At 31.2% G+C, this 12,347-nt stretch overlaps 1 non-coding gene across 1 annotated transcript; it reads left to right on the top strand.

Annotated features, from left to right (window-relative positions):
* Positions 1-777: 777 nt before the first annotated feature.
* LOC139886914 (small nucleolar RNA R71) lies at positions 778-884 on the top strand. Its single transcript, XR_011772774.1, has one exon. It is a non-coding gene; the product is annotated as a small nucleolar RNA R71 (small nucleolar RNA).
* The last annotated feature ends 11,463 nt before the right edge of the window (positions 885-12,347 follow it).

Below are 12,347 nucleotides of genomic sequence, written 5' to 3'. Positions count from 1 at the left end.
GGTAGCTTTCCTTGTTCCCTCTCACTCATCATGCTAGCAAGAGTACCTACGTGTTTTTCTAGATTCAAAATGGAAGCTTATTGAGTACTTAATGACTGATCAAACCTTTCAGTTGTTTGGGTTTGAGATGTAATAAATTATGTTTGAGATTCCATTAGCTTTGCCATCATTTCTTTCAGATTTGGCCTTTTCTCTTCGGTTTGTTGTGGTGGTTTATACAAGCTAGGTCTTTGTTGATTGAAAGTGTTGTTTTGAGTTGGTTAGTTATTCGGACCTTGTTGGTTGTACGAGTTATTGTTTGGCCCATTTGGATTGTAAAGAATGTTTTGATTTCGATTAAAGTTTGGCCTTGGCGGTTGATAATTATTTTGATAATTATTTCCCGGCCTTTGGTTCATGTAGGAAACATTCTCACGTTGTTCCATCGTTTGCTCAATGTTACAATCTTTCGCTAAGTGTGGTCCACCGCATTGCTCAAAACTGATTCGTATTGCGTGAATATCTTTATTCATCTTTTCCAATCGTCTCTCGAAAGCATCTATTTTTGCAGAAAAGGAATCAAAGTCATGGCTAGAATCGGCTCTAGCCGCTTTAGATGAACGGAAGATATCTTTTTCCTGGTGCCACTCATGCGAGTGAGAGGCTGTGTTATCAATAATTTTGTGAGCTTCGGTTGCGGTTTTCTTCATAATGGAACCACCAGCTCCTGTATCGATGTCTTTTCGTGTAGCAACATCGACACCTTGGTAGAATATTTGTACTATTTGATAAGTGTCTAAACCGTGCTGAGGACATCCTCTCAACAACTTTTCGAATCTTGTCCACGCCTCATATAATGTTTCATTTGGCTTTTGCGTAAACGTAACAATTTCTCCTTGAAGTCTCACGGCTTTAGATGCCGGAAAGAATCTTTTAAGAAATTTTTCAACTAAGACATCCCATGTGTCAATCGCCCCTTCAGGTAGCAATTCTAACCAATCTTTGGCTTCTCCCTTTAAAGTCCAGGGAAACAACATGAGATAGATCTGTTCATCCTCAACTTCTCTGATTTTGAATAGAGTACAAATCCTATTAAAGGTTCGAAGATGTAGTGACCCGAACTTTTCCATATTTATATATATTAAATGAAATTGATATTTACATGATTAAGTGTTTCCAACATGTTAAGCAATCAAACTTGTTAAGACTTGATTAATTGAAATAGGTTTCATGTAGACAATTGACCACCCAAGTTGACCGGTGATTCACGAACGCTAACACTTGTAAAAACTATATGATGACATATATATGGACATATATATAGTTAACATGATATTATGATAAGTATGTATCTCATTAGGTATTTTAACAATGAGTTATATACATAAAAATGAGCCTATTGAATTAAGAAACTCGAAAACTATATATATAACGATTATCGTTATATCAACGTCTTACTAATTACATATGAATCATATTAAGATATTGATACACTATGTTTAACATGATAAAATGATAATTAAGTATATCATTAAGTATGTTAACAATGAACTACATATGTAAAACAAGACTACTAACTTAATGATTTCGAAACGAGGCATATATGTAACGATTATCGTCGACATTTAATTGTATATATATCATATTAAGATATATTAATACATCATAATATCATGATAATGTAATAATTTAACATCTCTTTAGATATAATAAACAATAGGTTAACAACATTTAACATGATCGTTAACCTAAAGGTTTCAAAACAACACTTACATGTAACGACTAACGATGACTTAACGACTCAGTTAAAATGTATATACATGTAGTGTTTTAATATATATTTATACACTTTTGAAAGACTTCAAGACACTTATCAAAATACTTTTACTTAACAAAAATGCTTACAATTACATCCTCGTTCAGTTTCATCAACAGTTCTACTCGTATGCACCCGTATTCATACTCGTACAATACACAGCTTTTAGATGTATGTACTATTGGTATATACACTCCAATGATCAGCTCTTAGCAGCCCATGTGAGTCACCTAACACATGTGGGAACCATCTTTTGGCAACTAGCATGAAATATCTCATAAAATTATAAAAATATTAGTAATCATTCATGACTTATTTACATGTAAACAAAATTACACATCCTTTATATCTAATCCATATACCAACGACCAAAAACACCTACAAACACTTTCATTCTTCAATTTTCTTCATCTAATTGATCTCTCTCAATTTCTATCTTCAAGTTCTAAGTGTTCTTCATAAATTCTACAAGTTCTAGTTTCATAAAATCAAGAATACTTCCAAGTTTACTAGCTCACTTCCAATCTTGTAAAGTGATCATCCAACCTCAAGAAATCCTTGTTGTTTACAGTAAGATATCATTCTAAATCAAGGTAATACTCACATACAAACTTTGATTCAATTCCTATAACTATAACTATCTTAATTCGAGTGATAATCTTACTTGAACTTGTTTTTGTGTCATGATTCTACTTTAAGAACTTTCAAGCTATCCAAGATCCTTTGAAGCTAGATCATTTCTTGTCACTTTTAGTAGGTTTACCTACTAAACTTGAGGTAGTAATAATGTTCATAACATCATTCGATTCATACATATAAAACTATCTTATTCGAAGATTTGAACATGTAATCACTAGAACATAGTTTAGTTAATTCTAAACTTGTTCGCAAACAAAAGTTAATCCTTCTAACTTGACTTTTAAAATCAACTAAACACATATTCTATATCTATATGATATGCTAACTTAATGATTTAAAACCAGAAAACACGAAAAACACCGTAAAACCGGATATACGCCGTCGTAGTAACACCGCGGGCTGTTTTGGGTTAGTTAATTAAAAACTGAAAGGACCCATTCATATACATTATAAACGATTCACAATAGTTGATTACATCGTGCGGTATTTGACCTCTATATGATACATTTTACAAACATTGCATTCGTTTTTAAAAGACAAACTTTCTTTACAACGAAAGTTGACGGCATGCACACCATTTCATAATACATCCAACTATAATTGGCTTAATAAAAATCTTGATGAACTCAATAACTCGAATGCAACGTCTTTCAAAATATGCCATGAATGACTCCAAGTAATATCCTTAAAATGAGCTAATGCACAGCGGAAGATTTCTTTAATACCTGAGAATAAACATGCTTTAAAGTGTCAACCAAAAGGTTGGTGAGTTCATAGGTTTATCATAACAATCATTTCAATATATTAATAGACCACAAGATTTTCGTTTATAAATATATGTACACTCGCAAGTGTATAAAAGTATTCTATAAGTTGTAGGCACCCGGTAACAAGCCTTAACGTTCATGTTTTACCCTCTGAAGTACACCAGATCAGGTGTGTTTAAAATAACCTCGAAGTACTAAAGCATCCCATAGTCAGGATGGGGTTTGGCAGGCCCAATAGATCTATCTTTAGGATTCGCGCCTACCGTACATAGACAAGTAGTTTAATGTTACCAAGCTAAGGGTATATTTCTGGTTTAAACCCACATAAAATTAGTTTTAGTACTTGTGCCTATTTCGTAAAACATTTATAAAACAGCGCATGTATTCTCAGCCCAAAAATATATATAAAAAGGGAGTAATGAAACTCACAATACTGTATTTCGTAGTAAAAATACATATAACGTCATTTAATAAGTGCAAGGTTGGCCTCGGATTCACGAACGTATCAATATTGGGATTCAATATTGCAGGAAAGTACGTAGACGCAACGGAGATGATAAACACTAGATTGACCTCACGAGCATACCCATGAACCATACCCATCACCTCCATAGCTATAACCCATAATTTCCTTAGCTTCGACTCATTCCAAAAAACTATTTTGAAATCACTCGGACAGCACTCCGTCGTAATATTTTATGTATACTAATAATATCTTGAAATAATACAGAGCAAATATATATATATATATATATATATATATATATATATATATATATATATATATATATACATATACATAAATCGATTGATAGAGTTTAGAGAAATATATTTTCAAGTTTCTATGAAATAATGAAATCTATTGAATTATATTTATAATAGATTTTTTAATTATTAAAGTGAATTATTAAAGTATGAATTATTAAAGTGAATTATTAAAGTATGAATTATTAAAGTGAATTATTAAAATATGAATTATTAAAGTATGAATTATTAAAGTGAATTATTAAAGTATGAATTATTAAAGTGAATTATTAAAGTATGAATTATTAAAGTTAAAGTAAAGTAAAAGTAAAAGTAAAGTAAAGGTATAGTTAAAGTATAGTAAAAGTATAAAAACTATGTATGTATAATACGCGTATAAATATATATAATATTAATTTAAATCGTTATATATATTTAATGAAATAAAATATAAATATCGTTACATTTATTATACTGGTTAAGTAATGAGTTATCAAAAGTGATTCTAGATATTTATAAAAGTTATATACGTTTTATTAATAAAGTTCTTTTTAAACTGAAAACGTCTTTGTACGTTTGAAAATAGATTAATAGAATATTATGGAAACCAATTCTCCACTAACTTTTGTCTAACTTTCGTAAATGACACTTTTTGTTTTTATTTATAAATAGCTTTACAAATTATTTTGAATATCATTAAGAGGAATAGATTTTCTCAAATCATAGTGGACCTCTCAACAGAGACTCGTAATCATAATTCAATGTTTCTGATAATTCAATCATTTAATATATATTTTTTTTAATTTCGTGGAAAATCATATTGAAACAAATACATTCGTGTAAAGTATTATACGTTTAATACTTTATTGATATTCTCAAGTTATAATATATATATACATAACATATCTATTTATATATAACGGTTCGTGAATCGTCGGAATTTGGTCGAGGTTATAATGAATGTATGAACACAATTTAAAATTCTTGAGATTTAACTTAACAAACTTTGCTTATCGTGTCGGAATAATATAAAGATTAAAGTTTAAATTTGGTCGGAAATTTTCGGGTCGTCACAGTACCTACCCGTTAAAGAAATTTCGTCCCCAAAATTTGATAGAGGTCGTCATGACTAACAATGAGAATGTTATTATAACGATTATAGAGTTTTATCATGTTCAAGAAGAATGGATAAAATAATTCGATTACTCGAAGCGTGTGAGTGAAGTTATCGTAAATGAATGAAATAAGATAATAGTGATTCGTTGTATCTTTTAACGTCATCACGATTGATCTCCGAAAAGAAAATCTTTGTAATCTATATTGGATTTGATTATTCGGCGATTAAGGAAATTATGATCCTCTTCGAATTAATGCGATAATCTATTTTGATTTCTCTGTCGGATATTTCACTATAAATCCACCTCATTTATTTTCTTACAACTCACACCTTCTCAACTCACATTTTAAAGTATTTGTCAATATGCTTCATCCAGTGCTGATTCTTGATATACTCCTCACTTTCATATCTGTCGCTCTTCTTTTTCATCTGCCTCCGGAAGAATCTATTTACTTGTACTATACTCTTGGTTTTATAGTGTTTTTAGTTCTCCCGTGTCTTTATATTGCTATATGCATTGATATATACGGTTTGTGATTTCTGGGTTGTTGTTGGGTTTTATATCTTCCCTTATATTTCAAAGTCCTTGCTTCTTCTATAATCATTGTCATCCACAGTTAATGCTCTCTTCTATTTGCTATGATTTATACTCCCATTTCTAGTTCGGAGCTTTGTCCTTTCGTTTCTTCTTCTTGCGATTAAGCACCGCTTGTAATGGTCCAGAATTCGCAGATATAAATTTCAGAATGAACATTGTTAATGTTCTAGGAAGGAAATTGTAATGACACGATCTTGACTTGTCAAATTACCAGAATACCTCGAAAAAGGTCGAATCATCAAGAAATATTTTCTTGATATTTAGAGATCAAAGAGAATACAAGAGTCGTGTAACATAGCACATGATGACGTTATGATCTGTGAATCATCATGTTCCATTTAGAAACTCAGCATGACTTACTGTAATATAATCACGTTGATCAAGTGTCATTATATTATACTAGTTCATGCTTCAGTTCCCAACACTACTTCAAAAATATTCCTATTTTAAATTCGAAAGTTTCAGAATTTAGAAACTAAAATAGTTTCTTTTATGATGTAATACAGACAGCACGAAGAGGTAAATGATTTCAGATAAGTATAATTATGGAAATATCTTCAGAAATATGGAGGATATTTATAATGAAAGATACGATGATATCTTAAAATTTCTAATATCAGAGGATGATGAAGAATATTATCCGTAAGGGTTTAGAGTCAGGAGCAAGGTATTCGATAATGACTTCAGCAGACATAGAATCATTTGGATTCTTTGAAGGTAGATTTCGTCCTTGTGATTTATCCACAGCCTTCTTCATGGTTTGCTCAATCCGTATTTTTCAGTACCAAATCTTCTCTTTTTCTGAGCTTTGCTAACACACTACTCTTTATCATCAAACTTTTTACTATTAAGGTCGTTTATAGTTTTTGATACTTCATCAGTATTTCGAGAACTAGTTCGCAGTTTAGGGTGTTTTTCAGAAACTTCACATTCAAAGTATATAAGTCCAGAAGATAGACACATATAATTGTTGGTGTAGACATGCTGCGAGATTTCAAAATACTGATTGCTAATTTCTGATGATTCGTATGGCAATTCTCGTTACAAGATGCAGATGAGTAAATGATGGGGTTTTGATAAATATAAAGATTTTTCGGAAAGTCAAAGATCAATGAAGTTGTTGGTAAGTTTATTGCTAATGTGGTGAATATAAACGATTCCCCGGTAACGTTGGCGAAAGGGCAACGTATCTATTGAGGTTATAATAAGACTGTTTTGATTGAGAAGTCGAAGTTGACTTGCTGGAGATGTGACAAAACTGACTATTTTGAAACGGAATTGAAAAGTTATTTTAGCTAGTAAATGCCAAAGGGTCTAACACGGATACGTGTCGAACTATGACTTGGGTTTTGAGAGTTTTTCAGGTGTATAACTGTGGGTAACATGTGGTTGGATCATCATCTCGATTGTTCCTTAGTTGAAGTGTCTTCAGGAATTTCGAAGGGTTTGAGCACATATTGTAATCGTTAATACATATGATGTTCTAACACAGTTTTGAAGTCAAAGTATAGCTTTGAAAGATATAGGAATCAAAGAGTGATGAAACTGGTTATATTTCGAATTGAATTATGCGATTTCAAAATCAGAATATGTAATTGAATTTGAATGAGTATGATTGTTTTGATTTATATGAAAGAATGGATATTGTTGTGAAAGTAAGGAGTATAGTTGATGATTGCTGAATCAGTTTCAAAAAATGTAATATATTAATTGTGAATTTATATATCTCTCGGGTATTACCTACCCGTTAAAATTTTTTCACAATTAATATTTTGTACAAAAGAAGTTTATTACAGTCTTTATGAAAATATATGTGTATATTTTCTTTAGATGTAATATAGATTTAATGAGTTAATATTAAATTAAACTCATTCGTTTTATGGTTGGAACTAGAATTTAGTAATCCCTAAAACTTTATAAATTGCATAAGTATTTCTTCAATAATATTGAAATTATGAATCATTACTTTGTTATTTGTTGGTTTTCGTGAAATTCTTGTGAACTTCGCAAGGTACGAATGATGTTATTTGAAAAGTTTCGAGTACATCGATGATGAAAGTGTAAAATCAAACATATATTCGAATAATACACTTGATTTATTATGAATTGGATTTTTATTGAATTGAGACAGAGATTGTAATTAACGATGGTTAAGTTGCGAACGAAGGACGTACATCATTGCATATTTGTAATATGAATTAACTGAGTAGTTAAGATTCACACATAATAGCTTAGTACGGGAAGATTTATTATAGTTTAAAAAATTTATACATATAAAATATACATATAAATCTTTCGATTGGAAATGAGTTAATACTTCATAACTCGTTGATACAATATATTTGTTGTTAATTCGTAATGATGTCCACAATGATTCTTGAACTGACAGAGTTTGTGATGTTACAGGTGCTGTTGATTCTGACGATACTTACGGCACTGACTGTGTTGATGATGCTACGGTCCTGTTGATGCTGTTGGTAAAACAAATCTAGCTTGTAAATCGTACACCATTTTCGATCAAAGTTTCTACTCTACCATATCCGTTCACTCATCCGATTTACGGTCAGAATTAAATAATCTCTAAGATTTTGGAGATTACATAACTACCGCAGAAATATCTCTTCAATGAAGTTTATGAATTAATACTTCATCATTTGTTGTTGTTGATATTCCTGGATATTTACAGGGGGTATGACGTTGATGTTTGAGATACAGATTGTGATGTTGCGGTGTGGGATGTGGATGTTGTTATTGGTGGTGGTGATGGTACTGTTGGTGTTGCTGATGGTGGTACTGTTTATGCTGCCGGTGCTGCTGCTGGTGTTTGTAACCTTTGCACCATATTCTCCAAAGCCACTACCCGAGCGCGAAGCTAGTTCACTTCTTCTATTACACCGGGGTGATTGTCGGTTCGGACGAGCGGATAAATAAAATCTAGAATTTGGTGTAGTATGTAATCATGAAGAGAAACTCTAGAAATAAGAGAGAAAATGGTGTTTCGGATAGGTTCGCCGGTAAGTGCTTCAGGTTCTTCACCAAGAGGGCAATGTGGTGGATGGAAGGGATCACCTTCTTCTTGTCTCCAATGATTAAGGAGGCTACGTGTAGTGACCCAAACTTTTCCATGTTTATATATATTAATTGAGATTGATATTTACATGATTAAATGTTTCCAACATGTTAAGCAATCAAACTTGTTAAGACTTGATTAATTGAAATATGTTTCATATAGACAATTGACCACCCAAGTTGACCGGCGATTCACGAACGTTAAAACTTGTAAAAATGACATGACGATATATATATATGGATATACATATGGTTAACATGAGATTATGATAAGTAAGTATCTCCATAAGTATATTAACAATGAGTTATATACATATAAACAAGACTACTAACTTAAGGATTTCGAAACGAGACATATATGTAACGATTATCGTTGTAACGACATTTAAATGTATATATATCATATTAAGATATATTAATATATCATAATATCATGATAATATAATAATTTAACATCTCATCAGATATAATAAACAATGGGTTAACAACATTAATTGAGATCGTTAACTTAAAGGTTTCAAAACAACACTTACATGTAACGACTAACGATGACTTAACGACTCAGTTAAAATGTATATACATGTAGTGTATTTAGATGTATTAAAATACTTTTGGAAGACTTCAAGACATATATCAAAACACTCATACTTAACGAAAATGGTTACAGTTACTTTTCCATTCTTTTCTTTCATCAAGAATTCTAGTCGTATTCTTACCCGTATTATACACAGCTTCAAAACGTACTTACTATGAGTATATACCAATAGGAACTAGCATGGGATTCCACTCTTGATTATGTCATGTATGACTAATCAATTTTAACTTCTACCATGAGCTAGTCAACTAACTAGAACTCCTTTTAACCCCACTCACCACTCACCAATTACCACTCATCATTCACTCCATTTCACTTTCAATTCTCTTTCTAATTCTCTCTCAACACACACACACACACACACACTATTATGAATGTATTTTTCCAGTAGTTAATCATCATCTTCATCAAAAATCACTTCAAGAATCAAGCTATAATCATCATAGGAAGAACACTTCAAGAACACTTTAAAAATCCCTTCAAGTTTACTAATTTACTTCCAAGCTTTCTAATCTATTCCAAGTAATCATCTAAGATCAAGAAACCTTTGTTATATACAGTAGGTTATCTTTCTTATTCAAGGTAATATTCATATTCAAACTTTGATTCAATTTCTATAACTATAAACTATCTTAATTCGAGTAAAAATCTTACTTGAACTTGTTTTTGTGTCATGATCCTACTTCAAGAACTTTCAAGCCATCCAAGATCCTTTGAGTCTAGATCATTTCTTGTCACTTCCAGTAGGTTTACCTACTAAACTTGAGGTAGTAATGATGTTCATAACATCATTCGATTCATATATAAAAAACTATCTTATTCGAAGGTTTAAACTCGTAATCACTAGAACATAGTTTAGTTAATTCTAAACTTGTTCGCAAACAAAAGTTAATCCTTCTAACTTGACTTTTAAAATTAACTACACACATGTTCTATATCTATATGATATGCTAACTTAATGATTTAAAACCTGGAAACACGAAAAACACCGTAAAACCGGATTTACGCCGTCGTAGTAACACCGCGGGCTGTTTTGGGTTAGTTAATTAAAAACTATGATAAACTTTGATTTAAAAGTTTTTATTCTGAGAAAATGATTTTTATTATGAACATGAAACTATATCCAAAAATTATGGTTAAACTCAAAGTGGAAGTATGTTTTCTAAAATGGTCATCTAGACGTCGTTCTTTCGACTGAAATGACTACCCTTACAAAAATGACTTGTAACTTATTTTTCTGACTATAAACCTATTCTTTTTCTGTTTAGATTCATAAAATAGAGTTCAATATGAAACCATAGCAATTTGATTCACTCAAAACGGATTTAAAATGAAGAAGTTATGGGTAAAACAAGATTGGATAATTTTTCTCATTTTAGCTACGTGAAAATTGGTAACAAATCTATTCCAACCATAACTTAATCAACTTGTATTGTATATTATGTAATCTTGAGATACCATAGACATGTATACAATGTTTTGGCCTATTATGTCGACACATCTATATATATTTCGGAACAACCATAGACACTCTATATGTGAATGTTGGAGTTAGCTATATCGGGTTGAGGTTGATTCCAAAATATATATAGTTTGAGTTGTCATCAATACTGAGATACGTATACACTGGGTCGTGGATTGATTCAAGATAATATTTATTGATTTATTTCTGTACATCTAACTGTGGACAACTAGTTGTAGGTTACTAACGAGGACAGCTGACTTAATAAACTTAAAACATCAAAATATATTAAAAGTGTTGTAAATATATTTTAAACATACTTTGATATATATGTATATATTGTTATAGGTTCGTGAATCAACCAGTGGCCAAGTCTTACTTCCCGACGAAGTAAAAATCTGTGAAAGTGAGTTATAGTCCCACTTTTAAAATCTAATATTTTTGGGATGAGAATACATGCAGGTTTTATAAATGATTTACAAAATAGACACAAGTACGTGAAACTACATTCTATGGTTGAATTATCGAAATCGAATATGCCCCTTTTTATTAAGTCTGGTAATCTAAGAATTAGGGAACACACACCCTAATTGGCGCGAATCCTAAAGATAGATCTATTGGGCCTAACAAACCCCATCCAAAGTACCGGATGCTTTAGTACTTCGAAATTTATATCATATCCGAAGGGTGTCCCGGAATGATGGGGATATTCTTATATATATGCATCTTGTTAATGTCGGTTACCAGGTGTTCACCATATGAATGATTTTTATCTCTATGTATGGGATGTGTATTGAAATATGAAATCTTGTGGTCTATTGTTACGATTTGATATATATAGGTTAAACCTATAACTCACCAACATTTTTGTTGACGTTTAAAGCATGTTTATTCTCAGGTGAATACTAAGAGCTTCCGCTGTTGCATACTAAAATAAGGACAAGATTTGGAGTCCATGTTTGTATGATATTGTGTAAAAACTGCATTCAAGAAACTGATTTCGATGTAACATATTTGTATTGTAAACCATTATGTAATGGTCGTGTGTAAACAGGATATTTTAGATTATCATTATTTGATAATCTACGTAAAGCTTTTTAAACCTTTATTTATGAAATAAAGGTTATGGTTTGTTTTAAAAATGAATGCAGTCATTGAAAAACGTCTCATATAGAGGTCAAAACCTCGCAATGAAATCAATTAATATGGAACGTTTTTAATCAATAAGAACGGGACATTTCAGTTGGTATCAGAGCGTTGGTCTTAGAGAGCCAGAATTTTGCATTAGTGTGTCTTATCGAGTTTGTTAGGATGCATTAGTGAGTCTGGACTTCGACCGTGTTTACTTGAAAAATGATTGCTTAACAAATTTTGTTGGAAACTATATATTTTTAACATGTGAATATTATGTGATATAATAATCTCTAAACGCGTTTGATATTATGTGATAGATGTCTACCTCTAGAACAAGTCCCATTAACTCATCTAATAATAATGAAGAGTCAAATGTAAATTGAAATGATTCGTGGACTGATTCACAAGTTCCCGAAGAGGAACCGGA

The sequence above is a fragment of the Rutidosis leptorrhynchoides genome, chromosome 1 (assembly GCF_046630445.1).
Source record: "Rutidosis leptorrhynchoides isolate AG116_Rl617_1_P2 chromosome 1, CSIRO_AGI_Rlap_v1, whole genome shotgun sequence".
NCBI lineage: Eukaryota > Viridiplantae > Streptophyta > Magnoliopsida > Asterales > Asteraceae > Rutidosis > Rutidosis leptorrhynchoides.
This window is presented reverse-complemented; position numbering and strand designations above follow the sequence as displayed.